We start from the raw sequence: 16,076 nt of genomic DNA, 5'->3' as shown, positions 1-16,076 counted from the left end.
GTTACAAGGCCAGATAAGTCAATCATCCAGACTGTTGCCCCTGCAGCTACTGAAAAGGCTGCTGCCCCTCTTCAGGAACCACACATTTGTCTGGCCTCTCAACAGACACCCCTCCATTGTGGTTGCACCTACAGTACGGCTATCTGTATCGTTGAGGCACGCAAGCGTCCCCACCAACGTCAAGGTCCATGGTTGATGGGGGGGGATGTTCTTCATTATATGCCATAATAAAATTGATAAACAATAGCTGATTTTGTTTTAGTTTAAATGTTTCTAAAACATTTGTACAATCTGTAATTTATTTACTCCAATGATACATTTGCTTTGGTCTTTGCCACGTTTTATATTTATATAGTTCATTTAACCAACATTTCTTAATAATGGTTTCTTTTATCAAACAAGCACACATAAATAGGATATTTGTTACCACAAAGTTCTTCTAGGATGTAAGTACTTTACACAATGTCAGCATAAGCGTGTGTGCATGTTTTTTTTTTTTTTTTTTTTTTTTTTTTTTTTTTTTTTTTTTTTTTTTTTTTTGCTCCGAAAGTTACCTAGGTTTCTTTCTTTCTTTTGTGTATGCCTATCAATCAACAACTTAACACTTCTGCTTTTCGGTGAGTGGTCTCCTTTATCCAAAAGTATTTAAAAAATATAAAATTTCCTACACCTAGGCAGGAAAAATAAGAAAGGTAGTTTCATGGAATGGGGAACAGGGACTTAGCAATGGAAACTTTACCAGGGGCACAGGATCACCTCGGTGTGGCTCTGTATGTCACAGATTTTTTATAAGTTTGTGGTTCAAAAAGAGAAAGTGGAAAGTGACTGACATGTATGTTATAGACACTACTTTGCAGGTTATAACTGTGCGTTGGACTGAGATACGAACCTGGGACCTTTTCCTTTTGTAAGCAAGTGCTCTTCCGAACCAACTATTTGAGTAGTACTCGTGACCCACTCTTGCAGCTGCACTTCAGCTAGTATGTCATATCCTACCTCTCAGACTTTTAAATTAGTGCACATACTTCACTGTAGAGTGAAAATTCGTCCTGGAAACAATCTCCTACGTGTGGCTAACTCCTGTCTTCATAGTGTTCTTTCTTCCGGGAGTGCTAGTCCTGCAAAATGTATAGGAGGGCTTGTGTGAAGCCTGGAAGGTAGAAAATGAGGCACTGGTGAAAGTCAAGCTGTGAGGATGGGTTGTGAGTTGTGCCCAGGTAGTTCTGTTAGTAGAGCACTTGACTGTGAAGTGCAAAGTTCCCTAGTTGAAGTCTCGGTCTGGCACATCATCTGCAGAGTGGCATTATCATTCTGGATGTGTAGCACTGTTTTGTCTGGTACTGTAATGATGGATAATTTTTTTCTGAGTAATAAAGATTTCTTTCCCAAGTATATTTCTTTGAGACGCGTAACTACTTCCAGAATTGAAAAGCAGGTAATGGTTAAACTTTTTAGATTTTTTTTAAGAAAGGTTCACAAGAAATTTAGTCTCAGTAACAGCACTAATATTTTGGCTATCCAAATACAGGGTGGTCCATTGATCGTGACCAGGCCAAATATCTCACGAAAAAGCATCAAACGAAAAAACTACAAAGAATGAAACTTGTCTAGCTTGAAGGGGGAAATCAGAGGGTGCTACGGTTGGCCCGCTAGATGGCGCTGCCATAGGTCAAATGGTTATCAACTGCATTTTTTAAAATAGGAATTCCCATTTTTATTAAATATTTGTGTGGTACGTAAAGAAATATGAATGTTTTAGTTGGACCTCTTTTTTTCACTTTGTGATAGATGATGCTGTAGTCACAAACGTGTAAGTACGTGGTATCACCTAACATTCAGAGTGGGCGGTATTTGCTTCGTGATACATTACCCGTGTTAAAATGGACTGTTTACCAATTGCGGAAAAGGTCGATATCGTGTTGATGTATGGCTATTGCGATCAAAATGCCCAATGGGCGTGTGCTATGTATGCTGCTCGGTATCCTGGATGACATGATCCAAGTGTCTGGACCATTCACCGGATAGTTACGTTATTTAAGGAAACAGGAAGTGTTCAGCCACATGTGAAACATCAACCACGACCTGCAACAAATGACGCCCAAGTAGGTGTTTTAGCTACCATCGCGGCTAATCTGCACATCTGTAGCAGACAAATTGCGCAAGAATCGGAATCTCAAAAATGTTGGTGTTGAGAATGCTACATCAACATCGATTGCACCCGTACCATACTTCTATGCATCAGGAATTGCATGGCGATGACTTTGAATGTCGTGTACAGTTGTGACACTGGGCACAAGAGAAATTATGGGACGATGACAGATTTTTTGCACTCGTTCTATTTAGTGACAAAGCGTCATTCACCAACAGCAGTAACGTAAACCAGCATAATATGCACTATTGGACAACGGAAAATCCACAATGGCTGTGACAAGTGGAACATCAGTGACCTTGGCAGGTTAATGTATGGTACGGCATTAAGGGAGGAAGGATAATTGGCCCCCATTTTATTGATGGCAATCTAAATGGTGCAATGTATGCTGATTTCCTATGTAATGTTCTACCAATGTTACAAGATGTTGCACTGCATGACAGAATGGCAATGTACTTCCAACATGATGGATGTCCAGCACACAGCTCACGTACGGTTGAAGCGGTATTCAATAGCATATTTCACGACAGGTGGATTGGTTGTCAAAGCACCATACCATGGCCCGCACATTCACCGGATCTGACATCCTTGGATTTCTTTCTGTGGGGAAAGTTGAAGGATATTTGCTGTTGTGATCCACCGACAACGCCAGACAACATGCGTCAGCGCATTGTCAATGCATGTGCAAACATTAGGGAAGGAAAACTATTCACTGTTGAGAGGAATACCATTACATGTACTGCCAAATGCATTGAGGTTGATGGACATCATTTTGAGCATTTACTGCATTAACCCTCCGCTACCCGCGCGATTTTTTTACCTCCACTACACGCGCGTGGAATGTGAGTCCGCATTGCGTTTTATACCATTTTCATGAACAATTCTGACATTACAATTGGAAAATATAATATATTTGAGTCTGGATGGCATAAATAAAACAATGAATTCATAAACACAATGTACTTCAGCATCAGTAGTGTACATAAAATATTTTAACTCATAATTTACCTGTAAACCAATAAGAACATTTATTGTACTCGCTGAAATTTACGTACATTCTGTTTTTTCACTGTTTTTCCAAATGAATATTAACCAACACTTATCTTAAGTAAATTAGTTCAGAAACTTTTTCAGAAAACTATAGTTTACAGCTGCACCGCGAATTCGAGTAAATCACTCGTGGTGGTTGCCATTTTCACTGCACTCACTGCACAGATATGCACCGACATGTTCCAGGCATACAAATTTATTGCACACATTGCTGGAAAATCTCGTTGGTCTGTTTTTTTTCCTATCACAGAAGTTGCATCTTCCTCGAGCTGCTGTTTGTGGAGGTCTAGGAAGAGCTTCAGATATTGGTAATCCCAAAATTTCCTTGATACGATTCTTGATGTTCACCAGTGTACTTAGATGATTGACCTTCATTGTCATATGATCATGCAACAGTTCTTTGGCAAGAACTTTTAGATAGTCTTTTCTGGGAATTGTTGAATCCGAATTGCTCTTGTAAATTATGTATCCATTGATTCCAGCAATATTTATAAGAGAGGAAAAAATTATGAATGGCCATCTTCTGGTAATTATTGTCACAGAGTATGCACATTTCATCGCATCAACTTTATCCACACCACATTTAGTCTCGTTGTACAATGTTATTATTTCCGGCTTGCACTTTTCCGAATCACTGTCAATACTGTCATCATCATGTAAAGTAGACAGTACCAGAACAACCTTGTCTTTCTTAGGTTTATATGAAACCAGTGTCATATTCTTCCTAAATGCAAAAATGCTGGATTCCACAGGAAGATCTTTTGTTACTGTCATAAATGGAGGAATTTCACGTTTATTTTTTCAAATTGTTCTATCCATTGTCAACTTGTCATTTTCCAACAAGTCAGCCGCAAGGGGAATTGATGTGAACCAATTATCACATGTTACATTTCTGCCAGATTTGGATATGCATTTCACCATTCTTTTGACAATAGCATGAGGTGTGTTATCACAGAGATAAGGCCCATCCACTTGCTTTCCACAGTATATTTCTAAATGGCTGGTATAGAACATCCTTGCATCTGTAAGTGCAAACATTTTTATACCATATTTTGCCGGTTTTGATGGAATGTATTGTATAAATCCACATCTGCCCCTGAATGCATCCAGCATTTCATCTACTGTAACTAGTTCTGATAATCTATAATGTTTCTTGCAGTTTTCATTGAACTGATCTATCAAGAATCGGACAGCAGCTAATTTGTCTGTTTCCTTCCAATGAGCTCTGTTTCTGACATCAAATTTCAGGCATGTCAGCAAGAAACAAAAATGGTTTATGCCCATTGAAAGTCTCAAGTGCTCCACTCCAGTACCATCTGCAGCCCAGAGATCTAGTAAATTTGTGTGTGATGTCCGTAGCACACCCGCCAAGAAAAGGAGTCCTAAAGAAGCTTTGATTTCTGTAATGTTAGTGTCTGAAGCATCTCTTTCTCTGGAATATTTAGAACAGATGGTAGCGATGTAAATATTAGTGCAGTGAACAATTTCTTCTAAAATGTCATCTGTGAAGAAAAGTTGTAAACAATCAATTGGACGCTTGGCATTTTTTGCTTTGCCTATGACTCCTGGTAAATGCTTGACAATATTATGTTGAGGTCTTCTTACTCTTCTGTTTTAGATTAGAGGTTGATGGCTCCATTGTATACTGAGTTTCCCAAAATACGAGTCAAATTTTTCGATAGAATCACTTTCGTCCAGCGACTGTTCACTATCTGAATAGTGATCACTTTCGAATATTGACTCCATATCACTACATTCTTCATTACCAAGCTCTTCGTCCAACCACTGCAAAACCTGATCATCATCCACCGTTCTCCTGAAAAAGAAAAAGTGTATAACTTATTTCACTAATCGGTGTTGGTCAATGAAAAGGCTCATAATTGTATGACAGTTTGGATAATAAATAAATAAAAAAAGTTTCTAAACGTGACTGTCTATGTTTTGTAATGTTATAAAGGAAGAAACCACGTTACCTGCAATACATCATAAAAGAACTGATGATAGAACCGTGCAACACGAATGCACACATGCGGACTGACACTCTGCAGCTCACCAGACCGCTGCTTCTGGCAATAATGACTAACTTCAATTGCTGCCAATAATTTGTTATGGAAGGAGGGGAGGGTAGAAAAAGCCGCTAATGGAAATCTTGAATTTATAAGTGATTCTTGATGGAAAGATAAAACTGCAGACTCACAGTCCGCGGTGCGTGTAACGGAGGGTTAATGTGGTATTTACAGGTAATCACACTGTAACAGCATGCGTTCTCAGAAATGATAAGTTCACAAAGGTACATGTATCACACTGGAACAACCGAAATAAAATGTTCAAACATACCTACATTCTTTATTTTAATTTAAAAAACTACCTGTTACCAACTGTTCTTCTAAAATTGTGAGCCATATGTTTGTGACTATTACAGTGCCATCTATCACAAAGCAAAAAAAAGTGGTCCAGCTAAAACATTCATATTTCTTTATGTACTACTAAGACATTCATATTTCTTTATGTACTACACTTATATGTAATAAAAAATGTAGTTGATATCCATTTGACCTATGGCAGTGCCATCTAGTAGGCCAACCATAGCGCCATCTGGTTTCCCCCTTTAAGCTAGACAAGTTTCGTTCTTTGTAGTTTTTTCGTTTGAGGCTTATATCGTGAGATATTTGGCCCAGTCACGATCAATGGACCACCCTGTATATTACTGATTGTTCTGCATTTTTATTTTGATATGTACAGAAATTAATGAATGCTGTTTCTGGTAAACCATTGAAATACTAGTTTCATAACACCTTCTGCAAATGCAGTAATACCTTCTTCGTTATTCCCTTCAATCAATAGACAGATATTATCAAGAAACAGTATTGGCTCTGAATACCTAATGCACCATGAAAATCATTTATGTATATTGAAAAATGGACCTGAAATTGATCCCTGTGGAACACCATGACTTAGTGCACATGGTTATGAAAAGTGTACCTGGGTTTACTTACTTCGGGGTGTACTTTATTTCTGTTATGTAAGAGCAAATACAATAATTTAATTCACTCATTTGGCCCACCTCTTACACCATTTTGTTCAAGTTTTCTTAGGGGCACAGAATTATCAGTCACATTAAATGCTTTTGTTAGGTCTAAGAATAATCATGAGATTTTTGTGTTGGTCTGGACTGCATTTCAAACACAGTTTATCAGGCTGTTTCAGTTGCATGCTGTGACCTAAAGCTATGTTGACATCCAGAAATACCATTTTTCTCGAAGAATGTAGTCAGTTGTGAGAGGCTTGCTTTACCAATAATTTTTGAAAGCTCTGACTGTAGTGCAACAGGCATATACTTACCCATACAATGCTGACCACCTTTGTTGGTTGAAAATGTTCCAAAAATTTCTATTTTTCATTGATAATAGATGTATCACTATTTTTATGACTATAACAGTGTACAATGGACAGAATGGGATGTATAGGTATGGTTGGTGACTGCAATAAGTGTGCTCTATAGCTGGTACTGTAGTTTTCTGATGTTCACTTGTCCTTGTTAACACATACCTCATCAAGAAGAGTGGCACTAGTTTTTGTTATATGTGTTGGAGAACTAACCATCACAGACATATTTTAGCATTTACTATACCCAAGAAATTTTCTGTGTGAGGGCTCTGAGTCAGAAAATCAGTGTTAAAATCTCCTCAAAGTGTCACAGTTTTCCCAGGACTCTTCAGGTTACCTCGAGCAACGTCCAGTTGTTTGAAAACAACAACACTTACATTGATATCAGGAGATCTGTACGTACATAAAATAATTTTTTCTATCACTAGCTCAATAGCTGAGACTTCAAAATCTCTTTTCTAACATCGTTTGCATACAGAGGCTAAGCTCTTATAATCTAAATTTTGTTTTATGTAACTACAATTTCTTGATGTTCCTTGATGATTGTATTCTAGAAAAACAGTTTGCAAGCTCAAAAGCTAATATTTTAAGTGATGAAAACACACATTATGTACCCAGTGTTCACAAAAACATACTGAAACATCCAGCGATTTCCTGCTAAGAAATCTGTTTATTTCATTAACTCTGTTAATAGTTGTACATTCTGATGTACTATCTATAGATTGTGTTTACAGCTTCATTCTACTTCACATTTTCTTATACAGCTTACTTCCCTAAAAAAATACTGTTCAATCTTCTAAGAAAAATTAGTTAGAATCTTTGTTTATGATCCACTTATCCAAAGTACGTTGAGTTAATTTGATGCTGTGCCTCTTGTAACTCAAGTTTACTAAATGACAGATTTTTCTCAACCAAGAATTGCTTACCACTGTAATTTAAATGAAGAGTTTGGCTGTTATACGCAGATACGCTTTACATACATACATTCATGTACGGAAGTTCTTTGTGTGCTTGATTTATGTCATCGTTCACTCTTTCTATTAGTTTATTTATACTTTACCACAGAGGTAGCCGATATCTGCATGCTAGATTTACAAAGTTACATGTGTGTTACCTAATGCGAGTAAAACACAACAAGAACTGTGACAAATACATTACCCTCATGCCTGGCAATGTCATTTGCTGCCGCACAAATTATGACACAGTCTTTTGAGCCAATGTTTGTCCTCAAAGGCAAGTCACCCCATATATGATAAGACATTAGTGAATGAAAATAGGAAAAGTAAATAAATATTTTTTGAATTTTCATCAAAAAATTCTGCTATCTTTAATGCAAAGGTTGCAGAACTTAAACATTTAACATTTGTACAATAGACTTCCAGAACAGGTTCTCATCAATATAAGCGCCTAATAATACAGAATATTCTGTTTCACTTATTGATATACCCTCGTGCATTATTTCTGATATTGTGGTCAGGACATGGACACTAGTGGACTGCACATATTGTGCCTTATCTAAATAGTGACAGTACATTTGCAGAGAAACTCTTATTAATTTTCAAGAAAATATTACTTACATTTTCAGATGTTGAAGTTACTGCGTTCGGTTTGAGTAGATTAATACTACTAACAATCTATTATTAGTATACAGGGGTGGACAAAAATGTGGAAACAGCACGAGAGGTGCGTGCTTGAACTTAAAGGCAGGTGCTAGCCAAGCCTGCAGGTTGTACTGTTGTATTTGGCCACGAACCCCTAATAGCAGTGCCCCTAATAGCTTGCAAGTGTCAGTCACGGTCAGAAAAGTGTTCTGTGTAGTTGTGAGTGCATTGTGTCAGAGCTCAGTGCAGCTGAATGTTGGCGAATCGTTGTCGCTCGTACGGTCGGTGCTTCCACATCTGAGGTGGTCAAAGAGTTCGTCGTTTTGAGAAGCACCGTGTCAAAAATTTACACCACTTACAGGGAAAGCGGAAAAACCCCATCCGCTAAGTCCCGACACAGACAAAAGTATTTGCCACGTGATAGTGATGACAAGGACTCTGGTGAAAAATAAGAGGATAACAGCTGCAAAATACACTGCAGAACTGAATGTCACACCATCACTGACATGAAAGTAGCACCCGAAGCAGGGAGTTTCCGAGTGAGCTGGAACACTGTTTCCAACTTGTGGCCGAGTTTACACTCACCGAATGAAACTAGCGGGGGTTCGACAGTGACTCGGGCAGCTCTGTACCATGGTATTCCACGAACCCCGTGTGTACTCTGCGAGGTTGCATTTCTGCAGAGGATTAGGTGACCGTTTTGGCCAATCGTGTCCGTCCCGTGGTACAGTGTCTGTCGCGTAACGGTGATGCCGTGTTACGGTGACGGGTCCTCCGTTCGCACAGCTCACGTCATCTGGGACCAGTTTTGTGAGCACGAATACAAATTGTGGTATCTCCTGTGGCCTTTACAGTCAGTATTATTGACCCTTTGTGCTCTATTTTGGAGAAAAGCATGCCTGATCACTATCTACTTCTGTTATTGTTACTTGAACCTGTGACTGTTTTGCAGGAAGAGTGGTACAAGATTTCTCCTGGGCCACACAAACTTATCAAAGGCACCTTCGGGGCTGGGCAGGAGGGTTTGCGAGCTCCAACGGAGTCGACGGCTGTGCCGGTGGTAGCGTAGCTATTGGTGGGGTCGTGTGAGCTGGAGTGATCTCGACAGATGAGCTGGACAAAGTGTGTCCCACAACACGGGAAGAGGAGGGCTCATAAAGCACAGGTAAGCCAACCTTCCTAACCCTAAAAAAATCCCTGGCCTCCAGTGTGGGGCCAATAACCCCACACAGTGAAACTGTCATATTACAGAACCACAATGAAACCACATGAAGTTTAAGAACATTATTGTGGCATTACAAGAAGTGAGTTGGCAAGGGCAAGGACAGATAGATATGCCTCCGTATTCACTGCTGTACAGTAGATCAGAAAGAAGAACAGGATTTATAATAACAAAAGAGATTACAAAAAGGTCTTTTGGAATTTGAACATATAAATGAAAGACTCAACATACTGAGATTAAAAGGGAAATTCAGGAACATAATAATAAGAAGAGCGTACACACAAACAGAGGAAGCAGAAGACAGGAAAAAGAACAGTTTTGTGCAGACTTTGAAAGTATGTGCAGTAAAGTAAAAAACTATGACCTACTGCTAGCTGCAGGAGACTCTAATGTACAGGTTGGGTGAAATGGATATGGAAGAGTATTGGGGAGACACATATTACATGAAGAAAGTAATGAGAGTGGAGGCATGTTTGGTGCTGGGAATAATTTACTTGTCCGAGTATGTGTTTTCCACACAAAGGAATACATCTTGGAATAGGGAAATGAAGTGTAAGTGGATTAGTTAGCCAAACAGATGATGTGTTAGTAAAAGCACAACATGCCACATCAGTCCGAGATATACAGAGCATCAGGAGCCCAAACTGTGATTCAGACCACTATGCTGTAAAAGCTATAGTGAGAGAAAAGTTGACAGCAATACACAAAACAGGAATGGGAAAAAAAGGAAATTGGATATAGCGAAACTCAGTGATCCATAAATTGTAAAAGCATACCAAATAAAAATTAGGGATGTCCTAACAGCAAGCAAGGAAACAAAGGGAAAGCAAGAGAGACAGAATAGGATCCAGAAAATGGTGAAAGAGGCAGCATAAAAAACAATTGGGAAAAGAATGTTTCGATAATTAATATGAGAGTGAGAGAGTGCTCATAGGATACATAATAAAAAGAAAAAGGAATGGTTGAAAGCAAAAATTTCAAAAGAAAGAAGAACTAAAGAAACAGAATGAAACAGAAAAAATACTATCTAAGGAAGACAAGAAAAAAAATTTTCAATGAATGCAAAATGCATGTAAGAATATAAATGTTATGATAATCAGAGATAAACAAAAAACTATCACTGGGATGGGCAGAATACTTTGAAGATATGCTCAGTACCAAATCAGACCAGGTATCAGGGGATTTCTAGCAGGAAGAAATCACATAAGTAGGAGAATATGAAAGAGAAGAAGAAAAAAGACCAACATTGCAGGAGGTGGAGTTAGTGATATATAAATTGAAAAATGACTATGCATCTGGTGAAGATGGGATAGTGTCAGAACTTATAAAATTTGGTCATCCTCCACTATGTGAAATACAGGCACTAATAGATAACATATGAGAAAATGAAAACATGAATTATATTCCCTATACATAAGAAAGGAGAAAAGTAGGTTTGTGATAATTATAAAGACATACTTTTATTGAATACAGCCTACAAGATAGTTTTTGGGGTGCTGAATGAAAGGATAAAGAAATACACTGAAAATATCCACAAAAATACCAATGTGGTTTGCGGCTGAATAGAGGCGCTTTGTTTGAGCAGTTCTTTGTTCTTAGACAAATAATGACGAAATTTTATGACATAGATCTCCACTTCCTGTTTGTTGATTTTAAATAAGCATTCAGTAGTGTTAACAGGTCAGCATTCTATAGCCTACTAAAAGAATGGGACATCTGTGACAAGTTAAGAAGGTTAGCTGAGTTAACAGTGGACACAAAGGCAAAAATAAAAGTGAACAACAAAATGATCAAGAGCTTTAACTTTACAGATGGAGTGAAATAGGCTGATGGCCTGTCTGCAGCCAACTTATCACTGCATAGTCTGATACAAAAAATAGACAAGAGAGGAATAATAATGATGAAATCCAGTCAGATACGTGCTAGATGGTGTTGCAATTGTGGAAAGAGATGTAAACACTCTTAGACAAATGTATAAAATAATGGCACTAGAGGGAGCAAAAATTGGACTTTGTGATATTCGCTATTTTTGACTACATTAAAACAGCAAATACGAGTAGTTAATACTTTCAGCCAGAACGCAGATACTTGTTTGTAAATAATGATTAATGTATAATGAGGCGTCGCATGGCGACGGTGGAATTTTCTAAATAATGTAATTCGTCGTCTTTGGGCGGCAAACAGAAAAATACGGATAGAGATGCGATCCTTCACTATTTTGTTCGCTGGAGAACAAATGAAGCCTTGAGCGCTAAAAAGACTTGTACTGCTTTTCTCAAGTAAGACGGACGCAGATTTGTGGCAGTCTGATCTAATTTTTACTAAATGTATAAAAACGTGTTATGTCTAAGTTTGAGTGAAGTGTAAAGAACTGTTATAACTTACCGTGACGACGCACGAGCGACTCAAAGAAGACAATGGCCATATAAAAGAGCGCTCAATGGACATGATACGGACATAAAAATCTACCGTCATCGTAGTACTAAGCTTAAGGTACGATATATGTTTTAGTTTATAATAAATATTTGTTCTGGGAATACTGAATCATTTAGCAGTGCTCGTTTCTATCATCTCCTCAGTATTATTTTCATTTTAATTATGCATTTTGCTAATATTACAGACACCAAGATCAGCAGTCCAATGTGCGTGTTACATTGATAAAAAGAAAACTGTTTTATCGTCTTCTTGCATCAGCTTTAATATTGAATTTCCCTTTTGTGTGATGTTACAGTTGTTTTTGCGCCCTTAAGAACTTTCTGGTCCCTTAGGAAATTGTTTTGTCATAACAATAACTTCACAACCGGGTATGATCGTATCTACGATCATGAAGTAATTAGAAAGACGATAATGCGATTTCTTAATCAATAGCACGCTAGTTGTGACTGCCTCAAGCCACGCGAAACTGCAAGTAAAAAAAAACTATTCACATCTCATAATGCAATATTTTATAACAATGGTCAATCCATGATTCTTACGCCAATTGTGATTGATAAAACAGTAAGCTAAATCTCAATTTCCAACTTTCCATTGAATAACAACATCACTTTTATTTTGTAACATCACAACTTACAGTAAATGAAATCAAGACCAAATACATGGTAATGTCCAATTCTAAGGCCTGAAAAATACCACATGACCTGGAGGTCTGTAATGAATGTCTTACAGGTGTCAGCTCCTTCCATTCTTTGGATGTCCTCTTAACCAGCAATAATAATATGAGGCAATGTATTGCAGACAGGATACAAGCAGGAAACAGAACCTGTTATGCAAACTTACAGGTATTCAAGAATTCTCTACTTACAAGATCAACCATGTTATGAGTATACTATTCCCTTGTGTGACCACTTGTTACATGTGGGTCAGAAATGTGGACAACGACAGAAGCAGATATGAACAATGTAAGGGCATTTGAAACGAAAACTTTGTAAAAAATTTATGGACCCATGAGAATAGCAGAGTGTTGGAGAGTATTACCTTTATTACCAGTTCTTTGTCATGCACCAGCCGTGGCTGGACAGACAGCATCACAACTGCGAAATACAAGAGCTTCTGCAAGTGAAATATATAATGAAATTTGTTAAATTTCCAAGAACACACTGATTAGGACAAATGGAAAGGATGACAGATGACAGGATGCCCAAACAAATAATGAAAGGCAGATTGTATTCCCCCAGCAAGAAGGGTCGACCAAGAATTAGGTGGCTGGACGATGTGTTGGCTGACCTTAACTTGCTGGAGATCTGAAAATGGAAAAGAAAAGCTGAGAACAGAGATGTGTGGAGGAAGGTTGTTGAGGAGGTGGAGGCCTATTGTGGGCTGTAGTGCTGAAGAAGAAGAAGAAGAAGAATAGCATAAGGTTCCCTCAAAAACCGTACAGAACCTGTTTTGAATGCCAACGGTTTTCCTACACTGTATTAGGCATGGTAATGTGTTGCATTTTTGGTGTTTCTGTATTTTAGTCCACCCCCAGTGTATAAAGTAATCTAGAAGTACTTACCATAAATGCCAGTTTAAGTGCATTAGCACTAGTCATAATTTGTTGTCAGTATATATTACCAAAGTAGCCAGCAGTGGCTGATCCTGTATAACTTGAGTTATTCCACATCCCTGGAGGCTCTCCTCATGCCATACTATGTGTAAATGACTGACTGCACAATGCAAACTTCTGCAGATAAATGGTCGAACTGCCAGTTTGCTGCTGATAAATTTGGTCTTGTTTACTGCTTGAGTAACATTTGTAAGAGAAAGGATTGCAAATTTTCACAACCAACATTTGGCAGGTCCATTAAAAGTGCTTTAAAGGACACTCAACAAGTGGCAGCACACACCAGGCAAGAGATATGCTGCTACATGGTGTGGTCTGGCCAGGCCAGGAGCACTATGAGTCTAGTGAAGCACATGGAGCCACTGTGATGGACAGTTTCTTTGTGGTAGCGGATGATACAGCAGCAAAACTGAACATTAGTCACAGATCAGAACTTCACATTACTCACAGTACACTTGGATTTCACAAAGTATCTGTGAGGTGGGTGCCACGAAATCACACTCCATAACTGACCGAACAAGGCATTGACATCTGCAAAGAACTGTGGTGGGGTTTCGAAGAACGGGCGAGGGACGGCACCAACCCTCGTCGTCAAAAACCGAGCAGGTCCAGGTGCAGCTACCTACAGGGAAGGTTACTTTATTACTGGGTCAGTATTGTTTGCCAACCGTGGCCAGATAGAATGTGCCAAAAATTACAAAACTGATATGTACAAATAATATGCAACAATACAAAAAAATTAGCAGATTAAGCATTTTACTGTATATACATTTAATCTGCTATTGACATTTGAGTTCTCTGAAAGATACACTAGTTTTGGAGAAAGTACAGTAAATCCATTCACTTTCTTCACAGTAAAAAAATTCCTGGGTGGAGTAGAGTGGACTTAGTTTCAGGTCTCTTGAAATTTTACTCTTGAGCATCACCAGTGGCAGCACCTACACATCCATTTGTAATGATCCAAACATTCTCAGTGCAGTGCTTAGAAAGCTGTCTCTTGTTTTTGACAGTCAATGGGTTGGTACATTTACGCCCTTTTTGTTGTAGGTGTTGTGTTCAGGTATGTCATGTCTCCTGCTGAAGGAATCTAGGTGTTCCTTAATGTGAAGGAGGCACAAAAATACGTAATGACAATAAACAGTCATTACTCTCAGTTTTCTGAATAATGGCCTGCAGTGCCCCTGTCACCTGCTCAATACTACGTTCCTTACTGCCATACTGCTTTTTTAGTGATACATTCTTGCAACTAGTAGAGTGACTCCACTCCATATTATCAGGCCATAGCCAATATGGCTGCAAAAAACGAATAATATACTGTTAAGAGATACTGATAAGGTATCACTCAGGAGGTATATGACTCATGACAGCATGTAGTGTGGTCTTGCCAAGTGAGTTTGCTGTCCGCCATGAACCCCAGAACTTTCACAACTCATACACTGACTGCATTTTTTTTCTTCACTGATATTTGTTTGTTTCTCACATCAGACAAGGGTTCCGCTTCTTCTTCAACCTTGCTGGCATTGATGACTTTTGAGTACAAAGTTGTATCATCTGCTAATTGCAAGAACTATCCATGAGAGCTTTAGTCATTTGCAAAAACTTGGAACAGGAGGCGGCCCATTACTGATCCCTGTGGCATGTTGTATTCCAATTTTTATTCACATGACAGTACTCCTTGGACTGATACAATCTGTTTTCCAGATAAGGTCTGAGGATTGCCAGAATAGTGCCTCCAACTCCATACTGACAGAGCTCATGTAGAAGGACCTTGTAAGGAATGCTGTCAAATGCCTTCCTAAGCTCACAAAGTGTCACTGCTACAGATTCTTTTTCTTCAAAACTGTGCTTTTATCCTAATAACCAGAACTAGTGCTGCCATTGTTGTAGATCTGGCTTTCCCAAAACTGTGCTGTGCATCTGAGAAGAGTCCATTAATTTCAAATAAATTTGAGAGTTGGTCTTTCATTTAGTCTCAATGACTTTAACAAAGACTGGAATGATTGACATTGATTGAAGCTTGCTTCTATGTCTGGATCACCCATTTTATAATCTAAGACTGTCCTTGCAAGTTTCAGAAAGTCCGGAAATACTTCAGCAGGGAGGCACTTATTAATTACCATAGTTAATGGTTCAGCAATATCATGGATAATTTTCTTGAGGATATTAGTGGATATCTCACATATATTCTGACTCTTAGACGGCTGACTTCCTTTTGGGATGCAAAAGACATTGCCTTGGCACACTACAAACCTATGGAAAACATTGTCACGAGTGCATTATAAAGCAATTTGTTGAAAAGTACTGCCTTCGTTTTGCAGTCATATCGAATTGATGTAGCCGTATGATTGTGGATTTCACACAACACTGCTTGACCCTACGCTGCCTGTGTAACAGCTGCAGCCATCACCAAACTTAACTTTGGTTCTCCTCCGCACCCACAACACTCGACAGGCGTTGCACACGGTGATTAACACGAGTAAAAAAATATTTAATGTTTCATTTGACTCGCCCTTATACGTAATACACACAAAAATACTTGCCACTAGTTTGTCTTATTCTGTAGTGCACATCAGTCTGTTGCCATTACCTTTATTTCATAGTTGTATTCATTTGGTTAACCAT

General features: G+C 38.5%; 1 protein-coding gene across 1 annotated transcript in view; it reads right to left on the bottom strand.

Annotated features, from left to right (window-relative positions):
• Positions 1–4,876: 4,876 nt before the first annotated feature.
• Positions 4,877–16,076, bottom strand: part of LOC124718991 (1,5-anhydro-D-fructose reductase-like) — a 38,563-nt gene continuing 27,363 nt past the window's right edge. The window contains exon 8 of the mRNA XM_047244662.1: positions 4,877–5,015. The gene's annotated coding sequence lies outside the window, so the exon portion shown is untranslated. The remainder of the gene's footprint in view (positions 5,016–16,076) is intronic.

Source organism: Schistocerca piceifrons, chromosome 10, assembly GCF_021461385.2.
Source record: "Schistocerca piceifrons isolate TAMUIC-IGC-003096 chromosome 10, iqSchPice1.1, whole genome shotgun sequence".
Lineage (NCBI taxonomy): Eukaryota > Metazoa > Arthropoda > Insecta > Orthoptera > Acrididae > Schistocerca > Schistocerca piceifrons.
The sequence above is the reverse complement of the archived record's forward strand: the minus strand, read 5'-3'. Positions and strand labels throughout refer to the sequence as shown.